Source organism: Tamandua tetradactyla, chromosome 8, assembly GCF_023851605.1.
Source record: "Tamandua tetradactyla isolate mTamTet1 chromosome 8, mTamTet1.pri, whole genome shotgun sequence".
Taxonomy (NCBI): domain Eukaryota; kingdom Metazoa; phylum Chordata; class Mammalia; order Pilosa; family Myrmecophagidae; genus Tamandua; species Tamandua tetradactyla.
In genome coordinates, this window is record NC_135334.1 from 91,817,533 (window position 1) to 91,837,514 (window position 19,982).

Consider the following 19,982-nt stretch of genomic DNA (forward strand, 5'->3'; position numbering starts at 1 on the left):
GTGTATCTGGGTATTGGGATAAGGGGTAGGGGTATGTTAGGGTTCTTTGTATAGGGTTTATGCAATTTTTGTAACTGGCCTATAAATTTGAAAGTAGTTCAAAATAAAAAGATTAAAAAAGGGAATGTGTAGACCTTATAAATTCTTCCTGAGTTATTTTAAAATATAAAATAAAACTAATCTTCTTTAACCCAGCATTAGAGTCATTACATATTTTCCTGTATCTTCACACCCACTCCGACTAGATTATAAATTCCATGAGAGCAGGGAGATTTTATATATCTTGGAGTACCTAAAAAAGAAACTTTAAAAAGTGCTCAAAATAATGTTTAGGTGAATTAACATTAAAGCTCATATAAGTACCTAGGCTCACAAGTTAGGTTTAAAGACCAACTAGTTTAGTTTCTCCATCACCTTCGCTTGAAGAATATTTTAATTGCATTAATTAATAATAGAGTCAAAAAACATTGGTTGAAATTAGTATCCCCAGAACTCAACCTCGCAAACAACAACAGCAGCTGCTAACATTCATTGAAGGCCTACCATGTGCCAGACACTGTTCTAAGCACTTCATATGCTTTTAGTTTCACATGAGCTCATGCCTATAAAATGATCAACACAGTCTCTGGCATATAGTATATGCTCTGAATGTTAGTTGTTATTATTGTAAAAATGTAAGCATATATGAATGTGGGAAAAATCTGCTTGCTAACTATAATTATCAAACAACACTGAATGAGCCTGAAAAATAAATGAAATTGATATACGAATCAAACATGTTGGTATAAAATAGGGAGGTATAATGAATTTCATGCGGGAGAGAGAATTCAGATACAGGCCTTCAAGAAGTACGGATGTGTATGTGTGTATATACACACATATACATATATAAATATACAAATATGCAAAATAAACTTTATTTTTAAGTAAAATTTAAAATATTTTTCAAGAAAGTTTATATTAAAAAGTTTAATATACTTTTCTAGACATCAACTTGCAATTATAAAGAAGTTTTTAAATTAAAATGAACAAAAACTGAATATAAGTAACATTTTTAAAGAAAGATATCAAAATCGGGGATAGTTACCTCTTTTCATTTATTTTGCTGGACATACTGATTGCAGCATCCTGAGATGGAAACATATAAAGCAGTTTCTTTCCTAGAAAGAGAATGGAACTAGGTACATGCAGAATCGCACATATAACTCAAATGAGAAGCTTATTTTAATCTGGTTAATGACACTTTATGATTCCTTTACTTTGAAAAATATTAATAATAGAGTTGATTAATGCTTAATTTTTTCTTAGAACCCATGTAAATGATGGGTCATTCTCTGAAAAGGATCTGATCTGATAGGAAGTATAGCCCCTGTTTCTGCTCTTCAGTGTTAATCCTTTTGTAATTTTAGTAAAAAGAGGTGAAAAAAACAAAACACAATGTCAGGAGGGAAATAGTTTTCCCCTTCTATCCCTCCAGTACAAAGCACTACAGGAGAAGTCCAAGACCAGGAAATCTTCAGCAACTCCTGTAATCAGTGGTGTAGGAAAGGAAACCCTGGCTCCATTTTTACTTCCCAATACCTTCTTACCACTACTACCCTTACAGAACTACAGAAATAACTTTGGAACAAACTTCCCCTAACAATAACAGTACAGAGGAACATGTACTCGAATGGCAAGGAACATGTTATGTTCTCCTGCCTACACCAGAAATTCAGAAGTGCCAAGAGACACCAAAGAAGAAATCTTGTCTCCTCCATTTCCAGCCAAAAGAAGCCCATTTTTTCCATCTATCTAAGCTATAAGGGAACAAAGAAAGAGAAGTCTTATATTTATTCTTTCCTCTCCATAATCTACATCTGATGGTAGTCCCTAGTAGAATGACGGAAAGTAAAATGAAATACTTCACAGCTGAATAGACAGCAGAAAAAATAGTGTTAATGCTATTTATCAGAATAATTATTTGTCACCATTCCCATTTCTCCTATCCCATCTCTGTTTAACTTGATATTTTAACTGAATGTAATATAGAGATATAAAAACAGATAAACAGAAAGCCTTGATTATAGCCACTCCAAAGAAAGTTCTACTTGGTTTATTTAAGTTTCATTCTATTTCTATCTTCTACTTAAAGTAGGGTCTCATGCATTCACTTTCCTTGTTAATTTTAGCAACAAATAGCCAATATGTAATAACATTCATCAACTGCTCACTGAAACAAAGAAACCATATCAGGGCTGATACAAATTATTGACCTGATTAGAGAAATGAATATAATTGCTAGTTTTAAAATAAAGATGACAAATAAAGTACCATATTATATTAGGAAGTTCTTTTTGTTATTCTTCTAAAGAGTACTGCATAGACTTCTAACTGATCCAAATGAATAGTTAAGTCACAAAGCTTACATGGCCAAGAACACCAAAAATGGCTTCAATCCTCATGTCCCCACGTATAGCTACCTGGGGACATGAAGGATTAAAGAGTTAAGAACTTGAGATTCCTATTCCACAGATTTTATTCACAAACTGGTTCTTCATGGTATCTTTCCTCATAAGAAACTGAATTTTCACAACTGAAATTTACAGTAGGGCGGCAGAGAGTTTAGTAGTCTTTTCACAGCAAAATTGTTCCAGTAATTCCTATACTACGCAATTTCAGTTGAAGCTGATAACCACAGACTATAATTAAGTTAACACACATGACCTTACTACACCTCCTATAAAGTATAAACATGATTTAGCACACAGCTAGTATTTTCGAAGTGTCTGGATTCTCTTCTATTCATACAGCTGAACTATCTATTGCATACTTTAGGACCTATTCATAGGCATCAAGTACTGAAGGAAGCAGGAAACATTATGCTAACATGACTATAGTATTGATGAATTAAAAAACATAACCCCAAGGCTAAGCTGCCAAATAAGTAGCGAATTAATTTCTGTAAAGTACTCCAATATTACAAAGGTGTGTTGAAAGGTGTCTGCTCATGTTTCAAATTAAACGCACTGCTGGTCAGCATTAGCACCTCAGCTTTGAACACCAGCTATTTGCCTATAACACTTCAGGGGCTAGGAAAAACGGATTTGCCGTTCACACTGGAATAATTAGAACATGTCAGGAAGAATTAATTTCCTCATTTTTCAAAAGGATACACAGAAATTACCATGTTATTATATGACAGGGTCCCCTGGAGAATTATATTAAATTTAATTTCTAGCACAGCCCACACAACAAATTAAAGTCATAAATAAGATGGAAAGAAGCAGGACGCAGAGCATATGTTTATGGCAATGAGTGAAGCCAAGGGACCAGAAACAACTATCTTCATTTCATTTTATTTAAATCAGCCAGACACTGTGTATCTGAATGACAGCACTTGTTAATGGTGCTGAGATTATAGGCTCCTTAATTTTAGAGAACAGAAGCAGTCAGTGTCCAAAATAGTACATTTCCTACAATTCAAAAATTAGTATAAATTTACTTCCCTTTCAAGTCCATTTCTTTTTGTCCTGCAGCAAGTTTAACAGAGATAAATTTATTTTTAATAATACTGTTTCTCTATTTTTCCTTTCTTTGGGTAATTTCCTTGGGTCAAAAAAAAGAGAGAGAGAGAGAGAAAAGTAAAACAGAACAGCCACCAGGATAAGTGAAATTTGCAAACACAGTTTTTGCCCTGAATACAAGCTTCCTGCTCCATCCTGTAAATACACCTAGCCATTCAGAGTTGAGACAAACTTCTCTAGAGGAAAATTTGCTTTTCATATTAAATTTAAAATTCAAATTTCTTATACTGCCTCTCAAATTGGAGTGAATCTGCTGAGGATATTGTTTGACCACCTTCAAAGCACAAAACTATCCATCAGTTTCTGGGTGGAACAGAAGAGATTATAAAGTCAACTAATAATGAAGCCATCACTCCTGTCTAAACACCACCCTGCTTCCCACCCCTCTTGTTTAAAGTCTCTCCTCAGGTGTCACCTGTTTCCTTTCCACCTCAGCCAGGAATGATCACTGGAAAATGTATTCTCACTTACAGCCATATCATCCATTCTGAAATCAGCCCAACCCCAGCATAAAACAATAATAAATGTATTATAAAATATTAATGATATTATTGATTCCCTTTCTTTGCTTTATGCATATATATATATATACTTTTTGTTTTTTAAGTTAGGTAAAATAACCAGGCTAGAAGCAAGTATATGTTATGACTCTTAATTTTTTCCAGATACTATAAAACAACACTCAAATGTATCCTATAGAAATTGATGCTCTTGCTTTGAGAAGTCAGCACCCTCTCCAACATTTAAAGCTGTCATTTTAAACTCATTAGCAATCCAAGCTTCTCATATATCAATTATTAAAACTATTTATATTGTGTTATTTAACCATTCAAAACTTCTGAAGAATGCATAATTATCTTGTCTTTAAACACAAAAATTATCAATTATAACAAATGCAAAAAGTTAAAAATGTTGATGTTTACAAAGCTACTTTAAATTACTAAAGTAATTTAAAATGAAAAAAGTTACAAAAAAAAACATTGACAAGTTTAGCTCTTTCTGCCTTGCAACACAGATTTAATCTCCACAAATCCACCTACATAAATCATAAATGTTAAGGTTACTCATAACCCCAGAAACATGCTGGTATTTTATTGTGTTTAATAACTGAAGGTATTCTTAAGGTGAAAAAGGAATTTGTACACTTTAAGAAATGACTGTCACGAAACGGAGCACTTCCTTGGGTACAACAAACTTTAAATAATTTGTGAATCAATTAAGTGGCGATTCTCTTCATAACACAGATTTCACACTTGCAGGTCACTGAATTATCAGCCTGATACGAATCATAACATTTTGGAGAAAAGTTCATAATTGAAATCATTAATTAATTTAACAGGACTTTTAGTTATGCATTGCATTAAACATCTGTAAAGGAGCAGAGATTAATTAGTTGTTTCTCTGACAATTTTCGCTGCTGCTATTACTTGGTGGAAAACTTTTCAGCTTGTAAAGCCTAGCATGCTCTGTATAATCTGGTAGTGACCTATTCAAGCAATTTAAAGTTGAAGGAACTATTATTTCTCTAAAATGGAGCCTGGAGTCTCTGAGGTGTTTTTCTAGAAGAAAAAAAACTAAAAATAATAAACATTGCAAAGTCTGACCTATTCCTTTTGTGAAAATGAAACCTGAATCTGGAATAAAACCTTAAAAGTATATATCAGACATCAGGATACCAATTCATATACTGCTTTTTACTCCTCTAAAATGATTATACAATTTTCACTTATGAAAAAAAAGTACATATCACAAATAGCTCAAAGAAAACACATGCCCAATTAACATTTTCCTGACGCTAGCAAAATAGCACATATATTTTGAATATTCATCTTTTTCTCTTAAAAAATAGAAAGAAAATCTGTTAACATAAACTACTAATATTTGTAGCCACAGCCTCTACTTCTTAAAGTTTAGAACCATTTGACTGACCTAAGAGTTGTCTTGCAAATTAATTGGCAAACGAAGTACGGGAAAGTTCAAAAGCAGCTCAAACAAAAAGACCATTTTAAGGAAAAATAACTAGCAATTTTATCAACACATAATACCAAAGTTCTTTCATATCATGTCACACTCTGCACAACTTCATCATTTTAACAGCTTAATTTCTCATTTGCTATAATAAAGGCACTAGAAAGTATATATCGTGGAGAGTGTAATAAAATGGGCAATTTCCTAGAAAATCCACATCTTACTGAAATTAATTAGTTGAAATGAAACATTTTCCAGGTTCATATCAGGATATAATTAATTCCACTACCAAAATCTCCCAAGTGTATTTCTTCAGCTTACTTCCATGCCCCTCCTCTCTGTCCCACATTGCAATTCTATTGAACTTCTCAACGTTCCCAAAACACACCAGGCCATTTCAATATCTAGGTACTGTTACAAATGCTAGACACTCTGCTTAAATGTTCTCTCTACCTCCACCTCCTCTCTAGGTAACTTTCTTTTACTCCTTTAAGAAGCATTATAGAGATAACCTACTCAAAGAAGTCTTCCCCTAATTCTCTCTCAATAATTTCAGTCTCCATCTCTATATTTCCTACTTCATCCATATTCTGATTCTGGGATTTATATATATTGATATAATTTCTCTTTTCACCTCTTTCCTCACCAGATTCTAAGCTACTTAAAGGCTGGTTTTGGTATGCTATTCACACTCAAATCTCAGACATGTGTAATTGCAATAGAACAGAACTCAATGTCTGTTGGTTGAAAAAAAATGAGTGAATGGATATGCACAAATTTATTTCTACACTTCATTCCATCAATATTTACTGAGCACCTGTTATAAATCAACCACACTGCTAGGTGCTTGAAAAAAAAAATCCCTACAATTCTTTCAAGAAAAAAAAAAGATAGTTCCTCTGTATTTCTGAAAGCATTTGGCCTCACCTTTTTTTAAATATTTTGTTTAAAAGTTAGTAATTATTACCTAATAAAATCAGAGTAGGACAGCAAGAAGTAGAAATTGTGAAAATTATGAATCATTTTAGGATATCATTTATCCAAGTTTCTTTTCCATCAAAGCACCCCTTTCCCAAGGACATGTTGAATGGGCCTGTTATCAGGGTATGCCTGTGGTTCTACCAAGACTCCCTACCTAGACAATATACATGAGGGCAAATTAGAACAAGTGTTTCCTCTCTTCCTCACAAGGAGAAAAGTGAATCTTGTTGTTTTCTGTGATATGTTTTATATAAGGTCACACTGATTAAAGTGCTATTTCCACTATTAGACGCATTATTTTCAATAATTCACCATGGAGGTAAGGCAAATGGTAATGGTTCACATCTTATCATTTACATTTTTGCACTAATACCTTGTATCTTACTTTTTTCTCACTTCAGCCAAGGATAAGTTGGCATCTATTTAATGCGCTGTCCTTTATATGGGAGTCTGTGGCAATTTTTCTGTTTTAATAGCATTGTCTCCTGACTCCAAATAATTTTGCTATCTAAATGTAATTCTCATCCCACAGAGTTACTGTAAGAATTATGTAGGTACTCTATAAATGTTAGTTTCTCTCTCTCCCTCTTACCCAAAACATATACAATCCAGAGAACATGTCCTAAAGTATGTTGTTATTATGGAATCATTCTGACATTGTGTGTACACTTGGCTTCCACTCTACAAATATTTGATGAAACTATTTAATAAGATGTTAAAAATATAAAGATAGTGAGAAATGAAACATGGGTCTTTATTAGGTCTGGTTGAATGAATAAAAAGTGAAGTTAAGAGTTTTGAAGAGTGGGGATGAGGTCTACCTTAATGTATTACAGTTGTGCTGATAATCATTTTCTCTCAGCTAATTCCTTCTTCTGACCAATAACGTTAATCTTCAATATGGCTGACACCAGTTCAATTTGAAGCACAAAGTTACAGAACAAAACAGAGTTAACTTCCACATAAGAATCATACTCATAAATTTTCCTGCCATTTTCCCATCATAAAAATTAATTTATTGCAGTCACCTTAAAATCTACTAGAACCTACGATGCTTTAGGAAGACACTATCTTGATAGTATTATGTGATCCTATGACCCAGAGAATCGTGAATCAAGAATACATTCCATATATAAAAATGTTTAAGTTTGGATTCTACCTAAAAGTTCACATTAAAATATATAAACAAGGAAACACCAGAGTAACATCGGATTTACCACTTTAGATTCAATAAGTCAGGGAGTCTGCAACTTACATACCTACCCACTCTAAAATTTCTTTCCCAACTAATAATAAATTGCTGCTCTCCTTATCACCCACCTGATTTAAATATGTATATGCGTTACTGCTTGTTCTACACATCATTCTACCAGCACACTCTAAATTTCCCCATGATTTTGTATGTTTGTGCATTTGTCTAACACAGTTGCAGCCATGTGTCTATGGGTCTTTTTATATCCTTATTCATAAACTAAATCCACATTCACCCACAGCACTATTTGGGAGGTTCCTCAACATATCTCAAACATGTACATATTACTAATCACGTACTTCTGAGTACCACTATATGCCACTTTGAAAGTATCATGTACTCCAGAAAAGCCATGTTTTAATCCTGATCCAATCTTGATGGAGCAGCCATTTCTTTTCATCCTAATTCAATACTGTAGGTTGGTAACTTTTGATTAGATTATCTTCAGGCAGATGTGTCGCGCTCAATTGTGGGTGTAGCCTTTGATTTGAAAGAGATGTGACACCACCCATTCCAAGTGGGTCTTGATTAGTTTCCTGAAATCATTTAAAAGAGGAAACAGTTTGGAGAGAGCCAGAAACGACAGAAACCTGAAAACCGACAGAGAGAAGGCCGATGGAAACTTCGCAGCAGAACTGACACAGATGGCAACATTTGGAGAACAGAGACTGTGGTAGTTAGGTTCAGGTATCAACTTAGCCAGGTGAAGGTGCCTAGTTCTGTTGCTGTGGATTTGAGCCAATGGCATGTGAAGCTCATCTGTTGCTGATTACGTCTGCAGTCGGCTAGGAGGCGTGCCTTCTGCAATGAATGATGTTTGATTTAATTGGCTGGATGCTTAAATGAGAGACCTCAACATAGCACAGCCCAAGCAGCTCAGCATATCTCATCTCAGCACTTGCAGCAGCCCCAGACTTTGGAGATGCAGAAAGGAATCACCCCGGGGAAAGTTATTGGAACCCAGAGACTTGTAGAGAAGGCCAGCAGAGATTGCTCTGTGCCTTCCTGTGTAAGAAAGAACCTCAGTTGAAAGTTAGCTGCCTTTCCTCTGAAGAACTATATGTTTTTAACTGAATAAATCTCCTTTTATTAAAAGCCAATCCATCTCTGGTGTGTTGCATTCTGGCAGCTTTGACAGACTAGAACAGAGATATAGATGTCTGGAGATGCTTGGTGCCCAGCAGATGTCATTATGAGATGTTAAGCAAACCAGAACCTGGAGAGAGCCAAGGGAAGCCAAGAGATGAAAGCTGGCCCCGGAGAAGCAAAGTGAGGAGCCCCCACAGGATCAGAGGCTAAAAGCAACGGAGCCCGTGTCTTCCCAGCTGACGGAGGTATGGTAGATACATCGGCCTTCCTTGAATTAAGGTATCTTTCCCTGGATGCCTTAGTTCAGACATTCCACAGGCTTAGAACTAAAAACTTGTAACTTAGTAAACTCCCTTTATAAAAACCGATCCAGTTCTGGTATATCACCTCCTGGCAGCTTGCAGACCAACACACACGATCACTGAAAGTATTCTCTGTTACCTGCCTCTCGCTTCCAAAATACATTTTGTAAAAGCACCTTTGAATCCAAATTCATTATATTCCAACTTATCAAATTCTCTTCTGCAGTAGCATCACATATAAATTGCTAACATATTGAACATGTCCATCTTCTTTGATAAAAGTGTGGGTACAAAGGCTTATTCATAGTTAGGGTGGCAGAATTTTCTAGGTCAATATCCTTGGATTTTCTACTTAATGGTCACAGAATGACCATATAGTCAACTAACACCCAGGATGATATGAAGTAGAAGTCAGTATTTCAACATTTTCCAGAAATAGTGAATAGATTTTTTTCTGAAAGTATGGATTTAGGATATGGGAGCAAAAAAGAGATACCACAGAAAAGATGCTATTTTTCTATATCATCCTTTTGAAGAGGGCAGAAATAAGGTCCATTTGCACCTTACTTAGAAGATTCAAGAATCATCTTCCTAATACGAGAATGAAGATAATAATTGAGTTTATAAGGACTGCATGTCAGAATGAAATAGAAAAGTAGGAACAGTTTCATGGAGTTGCTAACCCCACACTGCTTAAGAATTTCAGCGATCACATTTCTGCATAGCTAAAGTGACTTTCAAACAATTTCTCCAATATGTTACACACATACACAACGTGTGTGATAGTCATTTTTCCTCTGTTTTCTCATCAACAAACATAGTTATTATAGAAAATGAAAGGAAAATTCCACTCTTCATTCATGTCTGAGCTTTTTCAGTCTTGCTAAAATAGCCTAGCCTGTAGCATAAGATGTAATTCCATGTATATCTATTTATTTTTTCTTTAAAAGGAAAACTATTACAAGATTTAATTATACAAGATTAAATAGAGCAACAAGTTTTTCTATCCATAACTCTGGAGAGGTTACTTTTTCTCTCGTTTTCTTTTTTTTTTCCTTTCTTTTTTGTAGAGAGAAAATTGTATCAAGAAGTTTTGATTTACATTATTAAAAATATATGGCTAGCATTATTAAAATCAGAGTTCCTTTGCTTTATGATTCCTACTCTTCACAATAACATTTAATATTTTTAAAGCCAAAATTAAGAACTTATTTGGACTTAGGGCAACGTATGGTCATTGAACCAGACAAACCTGAATTTGAATTCTGGCCCTAGTATTAACTGCATGACTCTTGAGCAAAGTTGATATACCATTCTAAGCCTCAATTTCTTCAACTATACAAATGATATAGTAACAGTTCTATCTCACAGGGTTATTATGAGGCTTGAATGAGAAAATTCTCATGACAAATATATTTTCATAAAGCACTTAACACAATGCCTGGCATAATTAGGCACTTAATAAATGGTGTTGTTAATAGATTATATGCTACTAGTGCAGTACAAAATTTATCCTCCTGATTATTTTATCAAAACAGGCAATGAAATTAGTGCCCCATGGAGGAGACTCAGTTCTTTAAGAATATTGGTAGACTAAATAAAATGGAAAAGAAGACTTTAAAAAAACCAACTTGTTTACATTAATGCAGTATTTTTCAAACTGTGGGTTGAATAAGTGATAAAATCAGTCTACTGAGCACCAATCAACATTTTTAATTAAAAAGAAAAGAGAAGAGAAAGGAGAAGGAAGAAAAAATAGAATGTATTGCACATATTAAGAATAAGTATTGTTCATGAAAACTTTTTGTTATAACACACTGCATACTGGGTCTGATAAAAACTTATTCCTTAGTCTCATTCACAGTTTTAAAAAGTTTAAAAGTCTCGTGACCTAATGGGAGCTAGAACACATGAATCAAAGAGCTTCACCTAGTGGAGAAATAGCCAACCACCACACTCACTCAAAGGTTTCTCTAATTCATGGAAGGTAGCAATTGAAGCTACCTCTAGGATATTCCATCTTGTGAAACCTTCTTATTTGAAAGACTATAGAACATACAATGTACCTACCTATCAGAATTTGTCCAAGGACTAGTGGGAAAGTTTAGAAGGCTCTCTAAAATTCCTTTCCTAGGATCATGAAGCAAGCAATAATTTAAAATGAAGAAAAATTACTACCATTAGAAGAATTTTAGATGTTATCCTTTCCACATTCAATAAATCCAGGCTCTTACAAATAAAAGATCAAGGAGATGATTCTTCTAAAAACCTGATGGACATGTTGAATGAAAGGGCAGACAAAGTACCACCTACTAAACTAACTTACTTCAAGAAACTCGGTTATATTTATCATTCCTTTTGCAAGGTATATATGGGATATAGGGTAGGTGAATATATACAAGAGAAAAGTGTTCGTAAGTAGTTGTTCTCACTTCAGTCTTACAGTCTTATCAAATCAAACCAACATAGTGGTCAGCTGACAGCTAAAGAGAAGGGGCAGGAACAGAGCCAATCAAGCTGTAAGTAACCTAGTCATTGCATAGAAATCTGTACAGCGCTTGCTCTTTGGCAGTACAACTGGCAACAGCACAACAGTAATTTGAGGGGTTTTCTGTAGGGTACTGATAAATTTGATTTCATTGTTGGTTTCTTGCCACTGTGACCTACAAACTGGGTAGCTCTGTTTGTGAGTTACCCAACTATATGTGTAGATTTTAAAGAATCAGATATTTCACTTGATAGGCATGAATTAAGCTGTTTTTTCAGTTTGCCAAATGTTTCTACTTTTTATTCAAACTTCCCAGGTTAAGAAAAATGCATTTGTACTGCCAAGCATTTCCCCCTACACATTAAGTCCATGTAGGTCTTTGGGAAACAAAACTCTATTTTACCCATAACTCATCAAATTGTTTTCTATAAACCAACAACTTAAATCTGTAGAGTCTTTTAAATACTACTCCTTTCATTTTTTCCCACTACTATCCTTTTTTTCATACTCTTTCTTTTGTCAATAAAAAACTGTCATATTTGAAGTAAAAAACTATGATTCAAAATTGCTGAGGTTCAAGATAATGTTTTACATGTAACCAAGTGATTTTTCTATCATCCAATTTCACTTTAATAGCACTTTCTTCTGATATTCCTAAAGGGCATAATGTAGTTAAACAGTAATGAACTACATAATGGTCTTCATTTGGGTGAACAGTCATGTATTTGGGAATCCTTAATTTAGAGTCAATTTCACCTGCTTCCTCTATGGTATATCACCTTTTCTCATAAAAGATCTAATCAACAATACATTCCCAACCTGTTCTGATATTAAAAAATTAACTCACCCGTGCTATCATTTGAAAATCAAAAGCAAAGTGGAGGGGAATGGGGAGAATAAGAGAAAGACATGCAATGAAAAATACTTGAAATATACTGAGTCATGGTGAATGAGCAGAAGTATTGAGCTTCTCATCATCAAACTGTTTTCACCAGTGTAAAACTTAAAAATTATCCTTCTTCACTCAAAATATATAAATATACAATCGGATATTCTTCATGTATAAACAGACATACATCTCTGTGCTGGCTTGAAGCTGTTATGTACCCCAGAAAAGCTATGCTCTTTTAATCCAATCTTGTGGAGACAGACCCATTGCTGGATGGGACCTCTTCATTAGGTTGTGTCCATGGAGATGTGACCCACCCAATTCAAGGTGGTTCTTAATCCTTTAATAGAGTCCTCTATGAAGAGAATAAAAGGCAGAAAATATAGAGAGAGCTCAGAGCCGGCCCAGACAGCAAAGAGATGAAACCAAATGACAGATGCTTGGAGACAGAAAATGCCCCCAGAGATGATAAGCTAAGAGATGAAATCCAGAGTTTGCCCTGGAGAGGCTAAGAGAGGACCCAGAAATGCTGAGAGGGAAAACAAAAAAAACCCAGGGAGAAAACAGAAGGACCCACAGGAACTGAGAGAGCCATTTTCTGGAAATTAGACCAGGAAAGAAGGGCCTGCAGACATCACCATGAGCCTTCCCATGTGTCAGAAAAACCCAAGAACACAGTCGGCCTTTCTTGAGTGAAGGTACGCTCTTGTTGCTGCCTTAATTTAGACATTTTCATAGCCTTAGAACTGTAAATTTGTAAGCTAATCCCCTTTATCAAAACCAATCCACTTCTGGTATACTGCATTCCAGCAGCTTTAGGAAACCAGAACAGTCTCCATACCCATTTCCTCCTACTTCAGCCAGGATGCCCAGTTACTTTCTCTCCACAACTGGGGATATCAGAAGTATGCCTCACCTCCCAAATTCCATCTGCAGAAGTGTTCCATTTCCACTACTGTGCACTGGTAGAGTAGATGTAAGAAAAGTCAAATCCCACTACCAGGAATATATCAGAAGAATGATACTAAAGTTAGATTTTAAAATGAGATTTCATGCCAAAACCATCTAACAGTTTGTAGTTAGCTATCACAGTACCATCAACACTATAATTCAGCCATATTATGGGGTAAATGGGTTTCAGTGGATTGTCCAAAGAATCAAATCACCATCTATAATATGGTTTCTATGAGAATAATTTACTCCAAATTCCAAACAAACTTTAGAACTTCACTCACTAGTAAGTTGGGAAATGACTATAAATACACCCCTAAGCATAGAGAAGGCTTCTAGAGAGATAAAGAAAGAAATACTAAAACAAAACAAAACAAAAACAGGGAACTATCAGCCTCCTCTAGTAAACTGTATGTTTTACAAAAGGGGAGGCACAAATTTTAAAAAGTGACAAAACTTCAATGTGAAAGTTATCAGTTTACTTCTTCATGTACTATATATGAAGTCTGGGATTTTTGAATACATTACTTGGAAACATGAACAACTTATTACTGGCAGCTATAACACACAGTAATATATTGGCAATAAGAGTGATAACCATATACCAATATTAGGTATTATAAGTAATGGGGAAAATATCAACAATTTCTAAAACTATTACCACTTTCTCCTGAATTTAATAGCTACTGGAAAACACATATATCATATGTTTCTAAGAAACATATCAAAGTTTCTAAGCTGAAGGCACTAGAAAAGTTAACACAAGTCAATCCATTCTCATGCAAATTCTAGAGAAACAACTAAGTGTACACTTCATTTGTGCACTCAATGCCTTGCTTTCAGATATGGGCAAGGCTGAGTGGATTCATGAAAATGTCATCTTGGCAGAGCTTTGACCCATCTAGCAGCAGAATTTCTCATAAAGCAACCAAAAGCACTATAATGACTCAATACATAAATGATCTTCTAATAAAAGCCAATTTCGAATAATTAAGAAAAACTAGCTTTCCATACAAAGACAAGCAATGTTTACAGAAAAATACAGGATCCAAAAGAAAGATAGATGATATACATAAATTATGAAGGTGTTTGTAGGAAAGAACACATGGACTTTTCAGTCAAAAAATGAACGAATTTCACTTAAACTGGGCAGGGGAAGTGGGGGCACTCAGCCTTCTCCTAAGATAGTATAAGGCATAAAAGCATAACTGAATATATGAGTCCCCCATTTTTAATATAAATAAGGAATTGAGACTTGTAGTATGAGGTCAGAATTGTTGACTGTAACTGACAGCACTGTGACATTCTCAATTCACCTGCCAAAATGAAGTCCCACAGCAGCTGAAGATTAGCTGCTCAGCACTTTCAAAGGCCCTCCTTCCAGAGCACATGTACTAGTAGATACTACATTGCACATGGTCATCATTCATTCATCACTCCTCATCTCCAGCCACCTCCTGCCATCAGTCAACCCTTTCTTCACCAGTATGCTAACCTTCAGCAATAAAAGTTATACTTTAAAGTAAGAACCCTGTTACTGATGTCTATTGGTGCAGCTGGGAACAGAAGTCCCACTCATCTAATTGCATCCATTGGAGCAGTTCATCATTATTGATATGATACATTCTAATAAATTGTGACATCTCAACTGAAAAAGCATGTTTAAGTGACATATCCTTGTTTGAAACTAGGCAAAGACCTTAGCAAGTGTGACTTTGTGTAAAGTTGTGAATATAGGCCCCTACATAAGCACATATTCAAACACCTGAGAGTATAAAAGCTTCATGGAACTGAACGTATTTTCTTCTTAAAGCATGTCAGGCAAGCAAAAAGCTACAGTTAACACATGATATTTTATAAATCAAATCATTTTCTTAGTGTTGAAGAAAATAGGGCAATACAGTGAACCTGTAATAATAATGTCAATTGAGGTAGCAAAGATGGTGGGTGGACACTGTGTTCATTCTTTGCACCCACAATGACAAATCAGAAAACAAACCTGTTTGAAAAAATTATTTCAGGTTTTGCTGGGAGAAAGGGAATTCGGTAAGAATGAGATTTCAAATCAGGTAAAACCAACAGCAAACTTTCGTATTAGATTGTATATGTCTGACCACTCAGATTATACTGGAATGAGAAGAATATTCTTATCAAGAAAGTTAAGTTTAAATGAAGATTCTAAAGAATGCCCTGGAGTTTGGGTTGTCATCAATAGTTATAAGAAATTACTTAATTGTACATTATTTAAAATAAGAGTAAATGGCATCTCACTGTAACACATTGCTATGGCTTGCCTGACTTTGTACAAAATAAGTTTCCTGTGATTTTGTTTTCCCTAAGAAAGGAAAACAAGAAGAAAATTTTTACATAATCATGAGGCACAGGCCAAGAAATGGACATTTAATTGTTAGCTCAGGGTACCAGATTCTTGAAATAAGGGAAGAAGCCCAGGGAGATGTGCACATCAAATAAAATGGAGAATATGGCTATATTTCAGCCCAAACCAATATTCCTTTTTTAGGAATCATCCCTTCGGGCTCACTGCTGACAATCCATAGACAGTGCATGAGTGAGATGAGTTCATGAGTGAGATGAACAGGGATGCTCCACGGCCGGTAAATAAATTTGTTTCCACTGAGATAATTATTCTTACCGTGTGTCACTGCTCTTGTGGCATAAACAGGACAGGTGATGACATCCTATAAAATGCAATTTTTATTCCCATACTGCTGACATCCAGATATATAATTCATTCAGCTTTCATGATTTTTTTTTTGCTCTGAAGCCAAGAGTGGATTTTTGTTATTATTCTTGTTTTTTGCCTTTTTAAAAATGCCATCATCAACTGTGAAATTCTGTTAAGAGACTAAGGGAAAAAATGGGACTATCATTATTTTAGGTTATCTGCTCCTATATAAGGACTATATACGTTATTATGTGAGATAAATGAATATAGCTTTTTCACGCGGATTTTTTTTAAGGTTAATTCTGCATGATATAATCCCTGTGCGGTACCTGTATCCTCAAATCAATGTCCTCTCCCAAACCTCCCATCCTTTCAGTTCTAACCTAGGCAAGAAACAAGAAATCACAAGCCTTTGTACCAACAAATAATTTTTCAAACTATAATTCATTAGTACCTTATTCCAAAAGCATATGAATACTTACAAAATGGTTAATCCTCATTAAAAACTAAGATTACATGGCATAATTACATGTAAATAAGAAAAATGAATTAAACTCTTACCCTTTCCTATGTCGGGCACTAGTTTGAATCATGTACACAATTACAGTTATATTGCTAAGCTAAAAATATTGGTAAAGATCTAAAAATGACAAACAGTGCCTTTTAAATTAATGTCTTATTAGTTGAGTGAAGTACACTGACAAAGAATAATTTATGCTTATTCAAACTGCACTCGACATCTTCAGGTGTTTCCAAATGAGCTCACAGAAGAGTGATTAAATGCATCTGATAACAAGCCACACATTGCTGAAATTACTTACCGCCTCATTTTATGATTAATTAAACATGTAGATTAAAGTTGCAAAAGAATTTAGATTAATGAGCAAGTTAAGTCTTGCTGATATAAGTGAATTGGGAATTGGATGCTCTGTGGAACTTTATAAACATGCATTTTATAATGAATAAGACAAGGCTACATGCAGAATCGTGGCCACCAGGGCCTTTTGACGATGCAGTCTTTTTTAACATGGTTTGACAGCTTTCAAATAACATTCTTCTATAGGCTTTAAACTTTGTGCTTTGCTGTAAAACACAAGACTACATAGCTCATGTATCAGGAGTACAATTATTTTCAAACTTTCCAAGGTAATGGCCCCCTGCAGCAGCAGCTGTTCAGGAAAAAAATTACAAGCTCAATTGTTATTTTAATCAGACATAAGTTTAGTATTTAAAAGCAGTTATGCAACTTGTAAAATTATACGACACCTCATCAGTAGCTTCTCTTCCACTCTCTTTCCTCCAAAAGATAACCAACCCCCAAAAGTCATACCTTTCCAGAGGACTTATTAGCAAAGCAGGGTGCCCAGTCGTTCATAAAATATTCAAAGCCATTTATTAGAGCAGTTTCTGTACTAGGAAAGGTAATGTTTAAATTTATGATGATTCCTATCAGCTCCAAGAGTATGTCAAATATATGCTGGGTTTGCTGAGCATCCAGTTTCCCTCTTTTAAGATTGGCTTTACCTAATCCAAGTAGCTTAAACTGTGTCAAACACCAAGCTGGACTTCATGATTTTCCAGGGCAAAAGAAATTTGGGTTGTTCACAAGATATAATGTATTCTTCTTTGTAGAAGCGGAAAGAAATTGAGCCAAAGTTTCAAAGCTAGCTTATGGTTTAAAATCTATTCTATTTTTATAAGTTGGCTTATAACACAATGCCATTTTATTACTACTATAGCTTAATAAAGACACTCCTACAAATTCTTTGAATGGAATCTGCTTTCTAAAATACACCTCTAATTCTTTTCTACTTATTTTCAGACCTTATGTATGATTCATTTCTTGGCAAGAATGATATTTTAAAACTATAAGGTTTTTTATTTTTAATTTAAATTTTTGTAAACTCTAAAGATTTACCAAGAAAACTCTGGAAGTTTTTATATAAGGATCAAAAGAACCCACTTCCTGACACAGGTGGCAAATTGTCATCAACTCCACTCATTCATCATATGGACATAATTACCCATTTTGAAGACTTATGTTAATGAAAACATAATATTGCAATATAAGTCTCTGATTGTACTAAAATTTATTAAAAGTTAAATTCAGCTTTGTAAGCCGCCAAAATAAAGTTTTAAAGAGTCTCCATCTGATTCGTTTATTTCTTCTCAGTTTTAAGCCAATGTTTTTCACTAATTTAAACCACACTTTATCACCACAAAAGATTATTTTAGGTTTATAGGGTTTTTTGCCCTCGTAGTTCAACTAGATATATAACAAGGATTTCTAAGTAGAAATATGGACCAAAATGCTCCAAGGACCAAATAGTATACTTTTTCTTTATGTGAACATTAAAATTCCTCATTTCTACCTGTTAAAAGAGAAAAATCTCACAAAAAAGTGAAGATACAAGTCTGAAAGAGTCTGGGTTAGAAATATCTTTAAAATAATTATTTTGAAAACATAAAATTTATTTGGCATGTGCCAGAGGACACCGATTGTTCAGACAGTTCAACAAGCCACCAAACTTTGGAGAACAGGATCTTTCTACTCCAGTCATTGCCTTATTATTATTTCTAGGCCAGGCAAATTATGATATTTTGTTAGAGTTACTAATAATTTAATAAAAATCATATCATTCCTATGGCATTTCAATAAACACATTCCTCTCTCCATGAAAGTAATTTTTGTAAAATAACTTTTGTCCTAAATATGGAGGACACTTAGCTATTACACATTTTAAGAAAATTATCATATTTAATTTTTCTGGTAAATGTTTTATATACGTTACCTGCAGAGAAAACATAATTTACTGGTTATTTAAAACTAAGAGTTACATATTTACCTAAAACATCAAAATAGGCACTTCACCTTGAAACTTTGAAAAAATGGACAATTTAAAATACCCCAAATCAGCCTTATGGCAATATAAAACTTCTCAAACACTATTTTAATTACAAGACAGCAACTTCTTGTAATAGGTATTTTATTTTATTTTATAATGTATGCTCCAATGGCCTACAAACCTTGATTTCTAAGGGGAGATTATATTTGCTCTATTTCATGTATGTTTTAAAAAGTATAAAATGCTCACTAGAGACCAAAATTAAATCCCCAAACTCATTTTCACATGTGGTTGGTCAAGGTTTGTCAAGACGAGATACAAATACATTAATACCCATAGCATTACTAAATTCTGAATTATTAACAATGTCAGCTCCTCAGTTTCAGCTCATGCCCTATAGAGGAATTTTGTGTGATTCGTCAACACCCATTCTCTCGAAATGTTTACAAGCATCCTGGAAGCAACATGCTTTGAACTAAAAGATGACTCTCAGTCAAGTAAACTCCGATCAAGGCCAAACTGATCTCCATAAATGCAAAGAACCAGTCTATAGTGAAGGGAGTAGACAAAGCCAGGTGACGCCCCATGCCAAATCCTGGCCAATTCAGCACCCAGCAGCTGGGAGACCAAGCAGATGACCAAAAGTGGCTCTTCATTTAGCAGGATCATCAGTAAAATAAGTCACATCTATAAGTTATAACGGACAGCGCAAATATTTAGAAAACCAAAGAGTTCTGAAAATGGCTCCAAAATCATTATGGTTTATTACTTTGTATTCTATTGAATGCATATTCTTTAATTCTCTTAACCAAACACAGAGTTAGTTAAATGGAAGAGTCTTGAATTTTCCCATCAATGAAGAAATAATGATTTCTCTATTTTCTAGATTAGTCATGCTATAACCACTTTTAAAGTCCCCATGTATCCAAAATATTTTTGTGGGAAAGTGTGCATCAACAATGTT

The 19,982-nt window shown here is 34.5% G+C and overlaps 1 protein-coding gene across 7 annotated transcripts in view; it reads right to left on the bottom strand.

Annotated features, from left to right (window-relative positions):
- Window positions 1-19,982, bottom strand: part of SOX6 (SRY-box transcription factor 6) — a 602,540-nt gene that overhangs the window by 449,352 nt on the left and 133,206 nt on the right. The window contains exon 4 of one of the 7 annotated variants that reach the window (XM_077114101.1): window positions 16,140-16,352. The exons of the other annotated variants lie outside the window; for them this stretch is intronic. The gene's annotated coding sequence lies outside the window, so the exon portion shown is untranslated. The remainder of the gene's footprint in view (window positions 1-16,139; window positions 16,353-19,982) is intronic. 7 annotated transcript variants of the gene reach the window in all.